The sequence below is a fragment of the Salvia miltiorrhiza genome, chromosome 2 (genome assembly GCF_028751815.1).
Source record: "Salvia miltiorrhiza cultivar Shanhuang (shh) chromosome 2, IMPLAD_Smil_shh, whole genome shotgun sequence".
NCBI classification, from domain to species: domain Eukaryota; kingdom Viridiplantae; phylum Streptophyta; class Magnoliopsida; order Lamiales; family Lamiaceae; genus Salvia; species Salvia miltiorrhiza.
Window position 1 is genome coordinate 54976971 of NC_080388.1, and position 14759 is coordinate 54991729.

General features: G+C 33.7%; 2 long non-coding RNA genes and 1 other non-coding gene across 3 annotated transcripts; 2 read left to right on the forward strand and 1 right to left on the reverse strand.

The window, feature by feature from the left end:
• On the forward strand, nt 1-1197 carry LOC131010392 (uncharacterized). The gene is made up of 3 exons (XR_009096544.1): nt 1-302; nt 573-628; nt 999-1197. It is a non-coding gene; the product is annotated as an uncharacterized LOC131010392 (long non-coding RNA).
• A 2034-nt stretch (nt 1198-3231) lies between these two features.
• Nucleotides 3232-3338, reverse strand: LOC131013806 (small nucleolar RNA R71). The gene has a single exon (XR_009097885.1). It is a non-coding gene; the product is annotated as a small nucleolar RNA R71 (small nucleolar RNA).
• A 3372-nt stretch (nt 3339-6710) lies between these two features.
• LOC131010391 (uncharacterized) lies at nt 6711-9237 on the forward strand. Its single transcript, XR_009096543.1, has 2 exons — nt 6711-7652; nt 8933-9237. It is a non-coding gene; the product is annotated as an uncharacterized LOC131010391 (long non-coding RNA).
• The last annotated feature ends 5522 nt before the right edge of the window (nt 9238-14759 follow it).

Sequence of the window (14759 nt, forward strand, 5' to 3'; positions counted from 1 at the left end):
TTTGCAAAGTCGGTCTGCCTTCGCACCGTATGCGCTCTGTGATGAAGGAAGAAAATTTCACATTTTCCCTCTTCATTTCTTTCCATTGACGAGACGAAGGAAGAAAATATTTGGGACATTAATCTCCGCCCTCCCACTCGATTGGTGACAACGAGAAATTCCCAGACGTTAATTTTTTTTTAAAAGAAAAAGCAAATATCTCAACATCTTAATCCAGTCTTCCTCCCACACGATCGGCGATGAAAATAGAAGAAAAAGAGGGTTAAATTCTTCAAAACCCATAATCTTAATTTAATTTTAAGGTTAGTATTCCTCAAGTTATGATTAAAGTTGGTCGATTGCCCAAAATCACTTATACACATCTTTGAGAAGAGGTATAAGCTTTGGCTAAGAATTTTAGAATTTCAGAAATTAGGATTGATTGAGCTTTATAACTTTGACTAGTTTATTATTAATTAGAACTCAGACAATGGTCATCGAGTATCTAATATATATCTCATATGCATCTATATATAAAGAAAATTGTAAAGGTATGCTACCTCAATTGCTTTTCTATTTGGTAACGGATGCAGTTGAACCCAGTTCTTGAAGCATTTGGAAATGTGAAAACCATCAAAAACAACTCTAGGTGAGTGACTCTGTTGAACTTCTTTAGTATAACAAATTCAGAATTGTACTTTGACAATTGAATATGTTTGTTTGAAAAAGCTAACTACAAGAGCATTAATTTTAATAGTATTGCATCATACAATCGTTTTGGTAAATTTGTTGAGCTCCAAACTGATAAAAGTGGAAGTAATATCTGAAGCAGCTGTTAGAACTTACATGCTGGAGAGATCTTTTGTTTGCCATAGTAAATCTGAGATTTTATTGAAGTAAATACAGATGCGCAGCCCATCAATGAATGAACAATCTAGTACTTAAGTTTATGTAATTTTACTATTGTTTTCATGGTACATGCAGTTTTATTTTGATGAGGGGGCTGATTGACTTTGCAGGTAACGGAGTTTTCATATTTTGAGATGGAGGGTAACAAGGTAACCTTTATATGACACGGAGTGCAAAAAAACTCATTGCCAGTTGAATTTGTGACTTTTTCATGTGGAGTTATCACCCACTTCGTTGTATCTTGAATTTGATGGCTTGGTAGATGAAGGCAAATTTAGTTCTTTTCCTATTGGTTTCATTTTCACTGCAGGCATTTGATAACACTCATGTTTCCATGATTTTTAATGTTCTTATGATGTTAATTTTATAGGAAATTGAGTGTTTGATGATTGTTTTGTGCTTAAATTGCTTTATATTGTGAAATATGTTACTTGCTCGTACTTTGATGAATTTTACAGAAATATGAAGTTCGAATTTGGACTGTTGATCTTAATGAAAGTTGTAGTTCGTCTCGATACGAGTTCGTAGGCGCAAACAGTTCGCAAATCCGAGTTCGGACGAGAAAGATATGGCCGAAACAAAAAAGTCGCGCGCAGCAGTGAATAGTGCCCGACGGGAATTTCCGAATTTTCGGGATTTTGCGGGATTTTCGGATTTTATCAGTATTTTCGAGCTCTATACTGTATTTATCCCCTGTGCCTATATATAGGTCATCTTTTGACCTATTCAGGGTTCCTTTTTCAGTTCTCAGACTTAATTTTTCAGTTTTATAGCTTTAGAATTTTATTGCTTTCCAGTTTTCAAGGCTTGGATCAAGATTGAAGATTCAAGCTGCTACAATCGTTTTTATTCAGTTTTTATATAATCCAGTTCTTCCAATTGCTTTCTTTTTAATTATGTTTATGTTTTCTTTTGCGATGTCTGGCTAGTTTCGTTTAGCTGATTCTAGGGTTTGTAAATAGTTGATTGAATTTATGTGATTTATTTGTTAATAGCTTTGTGCCTTCCAGTTTATGATTCATAATTCCTGGTGCTTAATTTCTTGTGAATTATCTGATCAATAGTTTGCATGTTTAGTTATTCGGTTTGAGACCTAGCAGAGATAACTGTTTAGCGGATTCAGGAATGTATGATATGATTTTAACCTTGAGACCTAGCGGAGATAGGTGGATCATAGGGAGCTATTCTTAGGAGCTATTGGGAGTTAGTAGATTTTCTTGAGACCTAACGGAGATAGATAATTTACTAATCTACGATCGTTGCTGCTCTAGCGAGAGTGATTGATTAATTAAGTGATCTCTCATCATAACTGAATTAAATTGGTACATAAGATTAATAGATTAATTGCATAGATTTAGTTAATGAATTTACTGCCATAGGATCAGTTGTCTTTTATTAATTGAGTTTTCTATCCTATTTTATTTGGTTTGTTTTGATTTAAGTTATCTACTTCATTCTTTTTTGTGATTGCCTGAATATTACTAGGGTTTAGTTAGGATTACTTAAGGTGATTCGTCATAATAGTCCCCGTGGATATGATACTCGGTTACTGATTATTTGCTACAATTGCACCGTGTTAGTTGCGGTATTTGTTGCTAAGAAATTAGTGATCAACTTTTTGGCGCCGTTGCCGGGAACTATTTAGAATTTACTTTAATATTTCTGATTAGACTTAAGCATTATTTCAGGCGTTGTAAGTTTAATTTTATTTTTAGTTTTTAAATTTTTGTTTCTGATTTTTGTTTGTTGTCTCAGGAGTGTATGATCACGAGATCCAAAGGAAAAGAACATCTTGTACCTTTGAACTTGGAAATCGAAAAGCAGCACAAAAGAGACAACCGCGAAAAGAAGAAGCAAGCAATGGCAGAGCAACAGAATAACATGGATCTTGAAACTCTAGTGCGAGCAGTGACAAACCTTCAGAGGCAGCTAAATGAAGAGAGAGAGGAGAGCAGGCGCAACCGGGCTCCTCCACCAGAGCCACCACTGAATCACATGTATCAGCCTCGGGTTGATCAATTTCAAGGAGGCAGATGTGGACCAACTGTGCAAGCTACCACGTTCGAGCTGAAGCCGGGATTGATAAACATGGTGCAAGCTGAACAATTTAGTGGAATGGCTTCCGAAAACCCGCATGCTCACATCACTCAGTTTCTCGATATTTGCGACACTATTAAGCAGAATGGAGTGCCACCAGATGCCATCAGAATGAAGATGTTTGGATTCTCTCTCAAGGACAGAGCGAAGGAGTGGTTCAAGAGTTTGGACAGAGGTGCTATTACTGGATGGGAGGATTTGTGTAGAGCTTTCCTAGCAAAATACTTTCCTGCTTCTAAAGCTCAGAAAATCATTGCGGAGATTTCTCACTTTTCCCAGCTAGGAGATGAGACCATTCATGATGCCTGGGAAAGATTTCGTGAGCTGCTCAGGAACTGTCCACAACATGGTTTCACGGAGGATCAACAAATCATTCACTTTTATAATGGTTTGACTGGTCTAACAAAAAGTATGGTGGATGCTACTGCAGGTGGATGTCTTCTCCATAGAAATACAAGGGAGACTTATCATGTGATAGAAGAGATGGCCTCCAACAGTTATCAATGGCCGAATGACAGAAATTCTACGAGAAGAATTGCAGCTGTGCATGAGAAGAGAGATGATTTTAAGGAGAAATATGAAGCTCTTCAAAAGCAGTATGAGTTGGAGAGAAAAGCATTGCTAGCTAAAATTCCTCAGCAGCCGAGTTTATCTGATGTGTCACAGTTTGAAGATGTTAATTATGTCCAGCAGCAGTACCAATTCAATAGACCAAACTATCAGGGACATCAGGGCGAAAATCCACCGTATCATCCCAATAATAGGAATCATCCAAATTTTTCCTATTCAAATCCCAACAATGCTGTGCAGCCTCCACCTGGGTTTTCTGTGTCTAGTGGAGGAGTTATAAATGAGCCGAAGAAGGGATCGCTTGAGGATATGATGCAGCAGGTTTTAACAGAGGTGTCTAGTATGAAGACAACTGTTAATACAAGGATGACCAATTTGGAGTCTTAAGTGGGTCAAATTGGAAATAATTTTTCAGCGCTGTCCAAGCAAGTGCAGATATTGGAGACTCAAGTTGGTCAGATGGCCAACCAAGCAGCTGCGCAGCACAAGCCAGGCCAATTTCCTAGCAACACTCAGTTCAATCCGAAGAGCCAACATCAACAGCCTCAGCAAAATCAGCAATGTCATTCCATACGGGTGGTTGATAGTTCATGTGAGGATGAAGGTATTTCTGTTTCTCCCCCTCTTCCATTCCCGAGGCCAAGATTAGATGAGCAAAGCTCCAAATTTTTGGAGACATTTAAGAAGTTGGCTGTGAATATTCCTTCCGTGGAGATCTTGAGAAATAAGTCAAATGAGGTGCAAATTGTGAAGGCTGTGATGGAAAAGAATAGTGCATTCAATGAATTTGAGGAGGTGCTCGCAGTGAAGGAGTATCAGTTGCCTCCAAAAAGAGAAGATCCGGGCAGCTTCAATATTCCTGTGAAGATTGGAAAGTCATTGTTTGAGAAAGTGATGTGTGACACTGGAGCAAGCATAAATGTCATGTCTCTCAAAGTTTATAGGAAGTTGCAGCTGGGGGATTTGAAGCCAACCAACAAGACAATTCAGCTTATTGATAAGTCTTGCTCTAAACCTCTAGGAGTTGCGGAAGATGTGCTTGTGAAGGTGAGTGATTTTTTCTTCCCAGTCGACTTTGTAGTGTTGGATATTCCGGAGGATCCAAAGATGTCTTTGCTGTTAGGGAGACCTTTCCTTGCCACATGTGAAGCAAAGCTAGATATGCAAAGGGGGACGATGACATTGGGAGCCTATGGGGAAACTGTGATTTTCAAGAAACCTCCACCAAAGGAAGTTCCCCAAAATGAAGTGATTAATTTGGCTGACAGTTTTCTAGCAAATTCGGAGGATGAAGAGGTTGAGAAGAATGAGCTGCCCAAGTATGAAGCCAAGAAAAAAACTCCAAAGCCAAAAGAAGTTCTGAATTTTGAGATGTGTTTATTTTTGGAGCATGATGGGGAGTCATTGAAAACCCATACCCCCAAGAAGAAGAAAGTGAAATTCCGGATTTTTCGGAACAAGAATGAGAAGGGGGCAATGCTTGTGGAGGATGTCCGGGCCAAGAGAAGTGTTTTTGTGGAGAGGGCACCCAAGAGTAGAAAAGCTTTCCAATGGTTAGAGTGCTGTTTCCGACCTCCATGAGCTATGAGATATCGTCGAGCTCTAGACGTTAAATTAAGCACTTGTTGGGAGGTAACCCAACTGTTTTTCTTTGTTTTGTTTCTGTTTCTTTTAGTTTCGTTTTGTTTCTTTTTGTTCCTTTGTTTTGTTTTGGAGTTTTAGTGCAGTGTTGAGCTTGGAAGGTGAGGGAACTCGCGCTTTGTTCATACTACCACCATGGAGCATGTTTTTCTGTGAGTAGTGACACACATATCATCATCCCTCCAAACTTATTTTCGAACTTATGTTCTATAATAAGTTTGGGGGAGGGGGGTGAGAGTAGATATGTGTATCACTTTTATCTTTTTGTTGGCTTTATTGTTTTATCCTGCTTGGTTGGTGGTGTGTGATTGTTAGCTCCATTAGATTTTTGGTGAGATGCCAATGATGATTTCTGAAGAAAAAAAAAAATTGAATTTGATTTTCTTTGATGATTTGAGCATAATTGGAACTAATTTGCATAATTCTAGAGTGATTTTGACCTTGACTTTTAGACGTTGAATAAACCTGTTAGATTTTGAGCTATAACTGTTTATCATACACAATTTATTCTTTGTTGTGAGTTTTGTCATGCATGTGGTGATCTTCTAGAACTTGCCATGGTTTCTGTGTCGAGGTTGCTGTTGTGCCCAGGATTATGAGATGATTTTAGGCCATCTTTTGTTAGCCACAATTTTTCCCAAACACTGTCCTTGAAAAAAATTATCCTTTGTTATCCATTTTGAGCCTATTTAGCTTTTATTCTTTAGCCGGATGATAGGGGGTGATGAAGTATATGTGGATCTTTGTGTGGTGAATATTCATAGTGGGTTGTGAAAAAGAAGGGATGATATTATATTACTATTTACTCTTATAAGCTCTAGAAAGTTGTTGAGAAAAGAAAAAAAAAGGAAAAAAAAAAAAGAAAAAGAAAGAGAAAAAAGTATAAAGTCGAGTGTTTATTGAAAAATTTGTTAGAAAATTGACTTTGTGTGTTGGAAATAAATAGAGAGTATAAAAGAGTGTTTAGTTCTGTTTTGTGATGATTAAATCTCTTGAGTTGTGTTGATTATGGCGGCATAGTTGGGAGGAAGATGGAATTTATTCATACTTGATTTGTGAAGCTATAAGGTTGGTGTTCTTAATTATGTTGAGTCACTTAGCCTATATTTCCCTACCTTAACCAATGTCCATACATTATAACCCGAAGAAAAAGACCTTTTTGATCTTAGTCCTGACACACTTTTTAGCGATGGAGATTATAGATGATTGGCAAGCCTATGGTAAGTGATCTATATTGTATTGAATTCGATGAGAGTATACACGTCCTATTACATCAAATTGAGAGTTGAGTGATACACATACCTTGTGAGATTCAATTGTTTGGAATGTCAAGGTTGATTTTGCTATAGGTTGTGTTTATTGGTGAATTTTGTGCTTACTTATTGAGGATTTGAGAATTCTATCATTCTTTATCTTTCGGAGGCATCGATGAGCTAGATTTCTTACCCATTCGTGTTATTGATTGTGTTATTCTCATTATTCGAGGACGAACAATGGCTTAAGTTTGGGGGAGTCACAATACAATGTCGCCTAGGATTTTTTGGTTCAAAAGTACTAGTTATGTCTATGAGCATAATCTTTGAATAATTTACTCAAGTTGATTGCTGATTGAATTTAATTTAGGATATTTTTATACCACCGCTGTGAGTTTCTATTGAGTCGGGCATGTGCGATACTCACCTTTTTGTTTCATTTTTCATGATTTCTCTGCATCAGTTGGTAGAGAATTTAAGTTAGTTTTCCCTTCTTTTTTCTCATACATTTAGTAAGCAGGGAAACAATAAAGAGGAAATGACTCTTTGCGTCATTTGCATGATCATATCTGTTTCTCTATTGGGTTATTTACTTTTGAATGTGGAGTCCCACTGCACTTCCTTGTAGCTCAATTATCTTTTGAATGTTGGTACTGCTCATGTCTGGTCCAAAAGTAGTAGTTATGCTTCGTCTATGAGTCTAATCTTTGAAATTTTAGTCTTATCGTGCTCAAGTTATTTTGTCCTTCCTTGTAACTTGGTTATATTGTTAGTATTATTAACATTATTGAGATGATTAAACCTTCTCTTATCAACCTCCGTGATCCATTTTCTATATTGAAATCTAAATTATTTTCAGATAACTCTCTTCAAGAAGATTTCTTCATGTCCTATAGAAAATCTGCAGCTATCTCAAACCACCCCCCTATTGCCACTCAAGTTAGCCTTCTCATTTTTTATTTCTATTTTGTATACTCTTCCAAATTACTGCTATGTACCTATTACTCGATCGCGGTGGTGTCTGAAGAGCATATGGATGGATTTTACAAAGCTATTTGGATTTACTCTTTTAAAAAGTTCCCTAAGAAGTATATAAATTCAGATGCAGGTTGATTTTTCTTTGATTGTATGACAAGTTTAAGTTACAATTCAAACGAGGGTAACATACGGTGATGGAGATCTGATGTAACATCATATTGAAAGGTTTGGCACTTCTTCTCAAGTTGAAAATTTAATTATGTGTGCCTTATATGTGAATTGTATGTAAATTGTATTGGATGTGCCTGGATACTATAAAATTACTTTGCAGCACCCTTCTATACCATTTGGTTACCAATGTTTGATAGGCAAACGTAAGTATGATATATGTTGTGGGATGATTTTGATCAGCACCCTTATTATACCCATAGTTTTTGCTTGTTGTATGCTAGCACACTGGGTGACACCTTTGTGCTCAAATCTTTTGTAAATTTTAGACTACGACGAGACTTAAAAATGGACAGTACTAATAGTGAAATGTTTTTGTTGGGGCTGATGGGATAGTGGTTAAAGGTATCTCCTCATTTTATATAACTAGTACACCCATTCGTGCGATGCACGACGAACGTCGAAATTAAACAAAATTTTTAAATAAATAAATATAAATATTAAACAAAATTAAAATACAAACGAATGCAAATATATTCTAAAAATGAAATAAAATAATCCACATCAATTACTGAATAAAAATCCAAAATTTAAAAAGGTAAATTTTCAACTTTATATAAAGTGTAATCATAATTATAGTATATTGAACAATTGAAAATTATTCATTAAATGTTAATTAATTCAAATATTTTGTTTCTTTGTTGTATTAAAGAGTTCTAAAATAAATCAATATAATTTCCTACACCTTAGTTGAATATAAAAACAATCAAAAACTCTATTTTCATTATTTCATATATATATTATTGTTATCGAGGAGATTTCTTTTATGATCACGATATTTCCGGGTGTGAATTGATTTCTTTTCTCAATTCTCATTCTATAAATTTCAGAGAGCATGACAAACGTTTCTCTTTTTTTTTACCCCTTTTACAATATTTTAGAAATTAACTTAGAAGAAAAAAAAAATTCTCATTCTTAAATGAAAAAAAAATGTTGGAAGATCTGGTGGAGGATCGTGGGCTTGTTTGTTAGCCACGGATAATAGAGAGAGAATAATAAAAATTAGGAAGTGATAGAAAGAAAATGATAAAAATTGTATTCTTCATGTGAGCCAAAAAAATAGGATAATGAAGTTGAAAAAAGAAACAGAAATTTTAAATAAACTGTCAAACTTCCGTTAAATATTAGGAAGACTGTTAGAAAAATGACGGTAAATATGATGCCGTTAAACTGCTTCTTTATATATTATATAGATGAGTAAGATGATCAAGTTGAAGATCCAACATTTTTACATTGTTCATACAATAGTTCTAACTCTTGCCCAGTTTGCTTTGTAGATTGATGTGTGAATGCCAAATTTTGGTTAAGGAAGAAGCATGTTCATCTCGGACATGGATCGATGTTCTTTTGTTTTGTTGGAACATGAATATTCAAATGGCAATGATTTTGAGTTTTGTTGATGGATGGGATGCACCCACATGCCCGTAGTTTATAGAGAGCACCAATAGTTAATAAGGAAAGAAAAGAGGTGGAATCTTAGTTTTTAGTATGCATAGAATGACTTTTGTTATAAAACTTTCTATGTTATATTGCAAAGCATGATCAATTTATCCAGAAAATAAATTTGTCAAGTGCATTGAGTGCATATTCCATCTCTTTATATGATCAATTCTTCTGTTATTTTTGAATGCATACCTTGTTTATATAAGTTGGTCTTGTTCGATATCATGTCAAGTGTATATAAATTTATTTTATTTTTTTATATATAGATTAACAGTATTACATAAAAAAAATTAAACCATAAACTCTCATTTCTACAACCTATAGCTATATTTTTCTTTTATGTTGGGATAAATATATCCTCCGTCTCAATTCAATAAGCCACATTTTTTTATTTGGACGATCCAATTTAATAATTTATTTTTTTCAAATGAAAAATTAATCTATACTAATAGAAAAAGAGCCTAAGGCATCTTAAGGCACAACTTGTGGATTGTCTATTTTACCCCTATTATATATTTTATTTTAAAATTATTTTACATATTATATATTTATAAGAATATATTAATTCATTAGATATTACACTAAATCTATGTGATATATTTCTATAGCTATTGATTAGGCTTATAAATAAATATATCCATCCAATAAATTATCTAATAAAAGTAATGAATTAATAGATTTTTAAAAATAATAGATTACCAATTAAAATAACATTAATTACACATACAACGTACGTTCTTTCTGCTAGTACATAATAAACATCTTCATTCAACTTATTATTTATACCAAATGTCATTATGATCCACAAATAATTATCTATATTTTCACTTAAAAATGAATATTTTGATTCTCTCTCCTATTTATTTGACAAAAAAATGCTTCTATTTTATTATAAAATACTTGTTTCTTAACATTCGTGCCCAGATCATGTAACTTATTGAATGGAGACAAATGGAGTATTTTCTTTAAATGTGGATAGTTGGAGGTAGTGATAGAGGGGGTCTGGTAGGGGATTAATTAATTAATTAGCATTGGTTAGAATTTTAAAATAATTGATCACTTGTTTGGTATCCATGTTTGGAAATAGATTGATTAATAAAATTGAGATTAATAATACTACAATGAATAATTATTGTATCATTAAGATTAATTTATCTTAAGGGGTGAGCTGAAGTTATTTTTCAAAAAGAAATAACGAAATAAGAGAGGACATTGGTTTTATTCCGAACCTTCTTGATTAATAATTTGGGATACGAAACGCATAGATATCTCTGATCATTTAGCTATTCATACTTATGAGGCATATCAAACATGTAATTAATATATACAGTGCATGTTTGATATCTCTATTTGAAAATAGTGTGATTAATAAAATCAAGATAAGTGTCAATGTAGTCTTGCTCTAGTGGCAAAGTTGAGGCACCCAAAGACTCTCATTTGTGAAAGATCTGGGATTCAATCCCGCTTGCATACGGTGATGTTTCTCCACTTTTAGGTGGTGTTGTATTCTCGCCTGCATACGGTGTGGTTTTCCCACAGTTGTGTGGTGTTGAGGTCTCGTCTTCATGCGGATTGCATAGTTGATTATATATTCAAATACATCTTGTAATTCTAATTCAAAAAAAAAAATTATTATTATAGAAAACATGAGATATCTTATCTAGTTTAGGTGTTTGTAGGTAATATATAATCCTAAAATAGATAAAATTCTTGTTTAACGGAAAAATACATAAATTTAAATAAATAAATTTTTTTAAAAAAATATTTGCACCCCTACCCCAATATTGACGGCCCATTTGAAACCCCTCCTCCCCCCTCCTACAGCGGCCTTTCCCACCCTCACCCTTAGGGCTGCCTAATTGGTTATCGGGTTTTGGATAATCCGTTAACCGAATCGAAATTCTCGGATTTGGGTATCCAATAATCGAAGTTTATGGTTATCGGTTCGATTTCGGGTATCATTTTTAGAAAAATTTTGGGTATCAGTTAACCCGTTCCAATAACCAAAACGGGTTAACCGGAATAACCGAAAATTATTTAATAAATTATTTAATATATATTTTATATACATTTTAATTATTAATTCATTTATTTATTTATTTTTAAATAAAAAAATCGATTCGTAGGTAAAATAAAATTATGATATATTTAAAATATAAGAATGATCTTTAGTCTAGTGGATAAGTTGCTTTGTGTATTTTTTGAAGACTAGGGTTCAAATCCTTTATTTAGCAAATTATTTGAATTTTAATTTTTTAATTGGATATTTTGGATACCCAAATAACCGAATCGGGTAACCGAAGCGGTTATTGGGTAATCGAACACCTAACGGTTAGTGAAATATGACAATTTCGGGTTCGGATAACCAAAAATTCGGTACGGCTAATCGAACCGATCGACAGCCCTACTCCCCCTCATCCCAAAAAAATCCATCTTACACCCCACGCAAAAACCTCCCACCGACTCTCCCTCCCATATAAGGCTATAACTCCATTTTCGTTAACAACTACCGATCAAATAATGAAGCTTTAAACACTATTTGTACTGGTCATATAATGGGGCCATAAAACTGGATACTACAAAAGCCCAATTAGCCACTTCCTTTATTCAATTATCATAACCACGTCAAACATTTAATTTCAATGATCGAATCTAACTTGTAAATAAGAGAAAAGAGAGACAGAGAAAAAAAATAATTTAAAACTTTTAATTTGTATATATTTCTTATTTTTTAATCTATTTTTAATATATTATAAATTAAATTAAAGTTCTTGTCATTATCTTTAACTTGATACGCATATTGAATATTTTTATATTAGTGAAAGTGTACAAATTTAAGAGAAAAATTAAAAAAAAATCTAAAAGTGAAAAAGAATTTTAAAGAAAGAGAAAAAAATTGAAAAAATCGCAAAGAAGAAAAAATAACAAGAGAGAGAGAGAATCACGTTAATTGAATAGAAAAGTTAGTTAAATGGAGAAAGAATAATGGGTTAAATGGAGATAATAGTGGAGAGAGAAAATTTAGCAGTAAAAATTTATCGTTAAAACTCTCTTTTCATGTTATATATATAGATGTACGTCATTCTATGCAATGCACGACAATCATAAAATTAAGTGTTATTTTTAATAAATAAATGTAAATATTAAATATAATTTATATATATATAGAAAGATGTTCAAATGATAACAAAGAATTAAAATAAGAAAGAAAAATCATTCTCAACTTTTGGATCATGGAAATTTACATCTTGAAGAAAAAATGCATCATTTGGGTTCAAATTCTGAAAGGAGCAATTTTTTTTTTCGAGTGCAGTTAATTTCACAACAAATACAGTAACTTTACACGCCAAGTGCAATGTTCTCAGTTCTTATTTTAAATTGCAGTTTTCACCATAATCAACTCACACACACACACACACACACACACACACACATATATATATATATATAGGGTTGAGTTCAATAGAGAATTATCTTTTTATTCATTATGAACAAATCTATTTATTTTACAAACAGATCAACATAAAGTAATGAACAATCGTATTTAGTAAAAATAAAGAAAAACTCGTCACCAACAGGATTCGAACCCTTGACAAATTGTTGTTCATGTGGTACATTGATCTGTTCATTAAAATTATAGATCTGTTCGTTTTTATTTTACGAATTCTCTATTCTCCACAATATTTAGCTTATCTGTTGAACCCTTCTCTCTCTCTCTCTCTATATATATATATATATATAGGAATAGGATCATGTAGTATCCAAGCTTATGGTAGTACTATAGGACCAATTCTTGACCACACATTTATGACATGTGGCGCATCAAGATGGTGACACATGGCAAGGCATTCCAAGGCAAAATCTGAAGAGGGGTAAAATTGGAATATAATTTTCGGAATTAAAAATTAAAAAATATATATATTGTTTTAGATTTTCACAAAATAGATATATTTTAGATGCATAAAGTCTCACACGAAGATACATAATGTTTTCACATGAAATGCATAACTTTGAACAAAAAAATGCATTTGATTTTTACAGTTTTGGTATTTTCACACCACCCCACCCCCCAACCCACCCCACACCATCCCCCAACCCTCCCCATTACCACCCCCCAAAAATAGGCATGTTTCATATGCATATAAAATCAAACTAAAATGCATAAAGTTTTCACATAAAAATGCATTAAATTATACTCCCTCCGTCCCACGAATCTTGACACGTTTTCCTTTTTGGGCCGTCCCACGAATCTTGACACGTTTCCTTTTTGGGCAATAATTATTACATTCTCTCTCCTACTTTATCACCTTTATTAAATTCTCTCTCCTACTTTATCAATTTTATACTTTATTAATTATACACTTAAAATACTAATCTACAACTCCTTAATTCCCGTGCCGAACCCAAACGTGTCAAGACTCGCGGGACGGAGGGAGTACAAAAAAATGCATTTCATTTTAATAAATCTGGTATTTTCGCCACCCCACTCCTGCCCCACACCCATCCCCCCACCAATTTTTTTTTTCAAAAACTGATTTTCTGATTGCTGACCCACCCCCACCCCCAAATTTTTTTTTCTTTTCAAAAACTGATTTTCTGATTGGTGACCCACCCCCCCCAAAATAGGCATGTTTCATATGCATATAAAATCAAACTAAAATGCATAAAGTTTTCACATAAAAATGCATTAAATTATACAAAAAAATTCATTTCATTTTAATAAATCTGGTATTTTCGCCACCCCACTCCTGCCCCACACCCATCCCCCCACCAATTTTTTTTTTTCAAAAACTGATTTTCTGATTGCTGACCCACCCCCACCCCCAAATTTTTTTTTCTTTTCAAAAACTGATTTTCTGATTGGTGACCCACCCCCACCCACACCCCCTCCCCCCCAAAAAAAACTTATTTGTAGTTAATGTTTTATGCATTTTCATGTAATAATATATGCATTTTATTGTCTAGATTATGCATTCTTCTTTTTTATATACACATATTTTATAATATTTTATTTTAGGGTATAGGGTTTGGGGTTTAGTGTTTAGATTTTTAGTGTTTAGGTTTTTAGTCTTTAGGGTTTAGTGTTTAGGGTTTAGTTTTTAGGGTTTAGTGTGTAGTGTTTTAGTGTATAGGTTTTAGTGTTTATTTATTTTAGGGTTTGGGTTTTAGTATTTAGGGTTTAATGATGTTTAGATTTTAGTGTGTTAGTATTTAGGGTTTAGTTTTTACGTTTTAGTGTGTAGTGTTTTAGTGTATATAGGTTTTAGTGTTTAGTATTTATTTTAGGGTTTTTGTTTTAGTGTTTAGGGTTTTGATGTTTAGAGTTTAGTGTTTTAGTATTTAGGGTTTAGTTTTTAGTTTTAGTGTGTAGTGTTTTAGTGTTTATTTATTTTAGGGTTTGGGTTTTAGTATTGAAATAATAGGGCCAAATGGCCCTATTCAACATACAACATCAAATTTTGTCCATCATTTGAAAAAACATAAATTTTGGCCATTTTTTGTATGTCATGACTATTCTACCCTTCTCTCTCTCTCCTCTCTCTTTCTCATATCTCTTTCTCTCTCTCCAGCGGCACCGAGCTTGGAGAATTCGCCGGAGCTTGGAGAATTCGCCCGAGCTTGGAGAATTCGCCGGAGCTCTCGCGGCTTGGGCAGACTTTA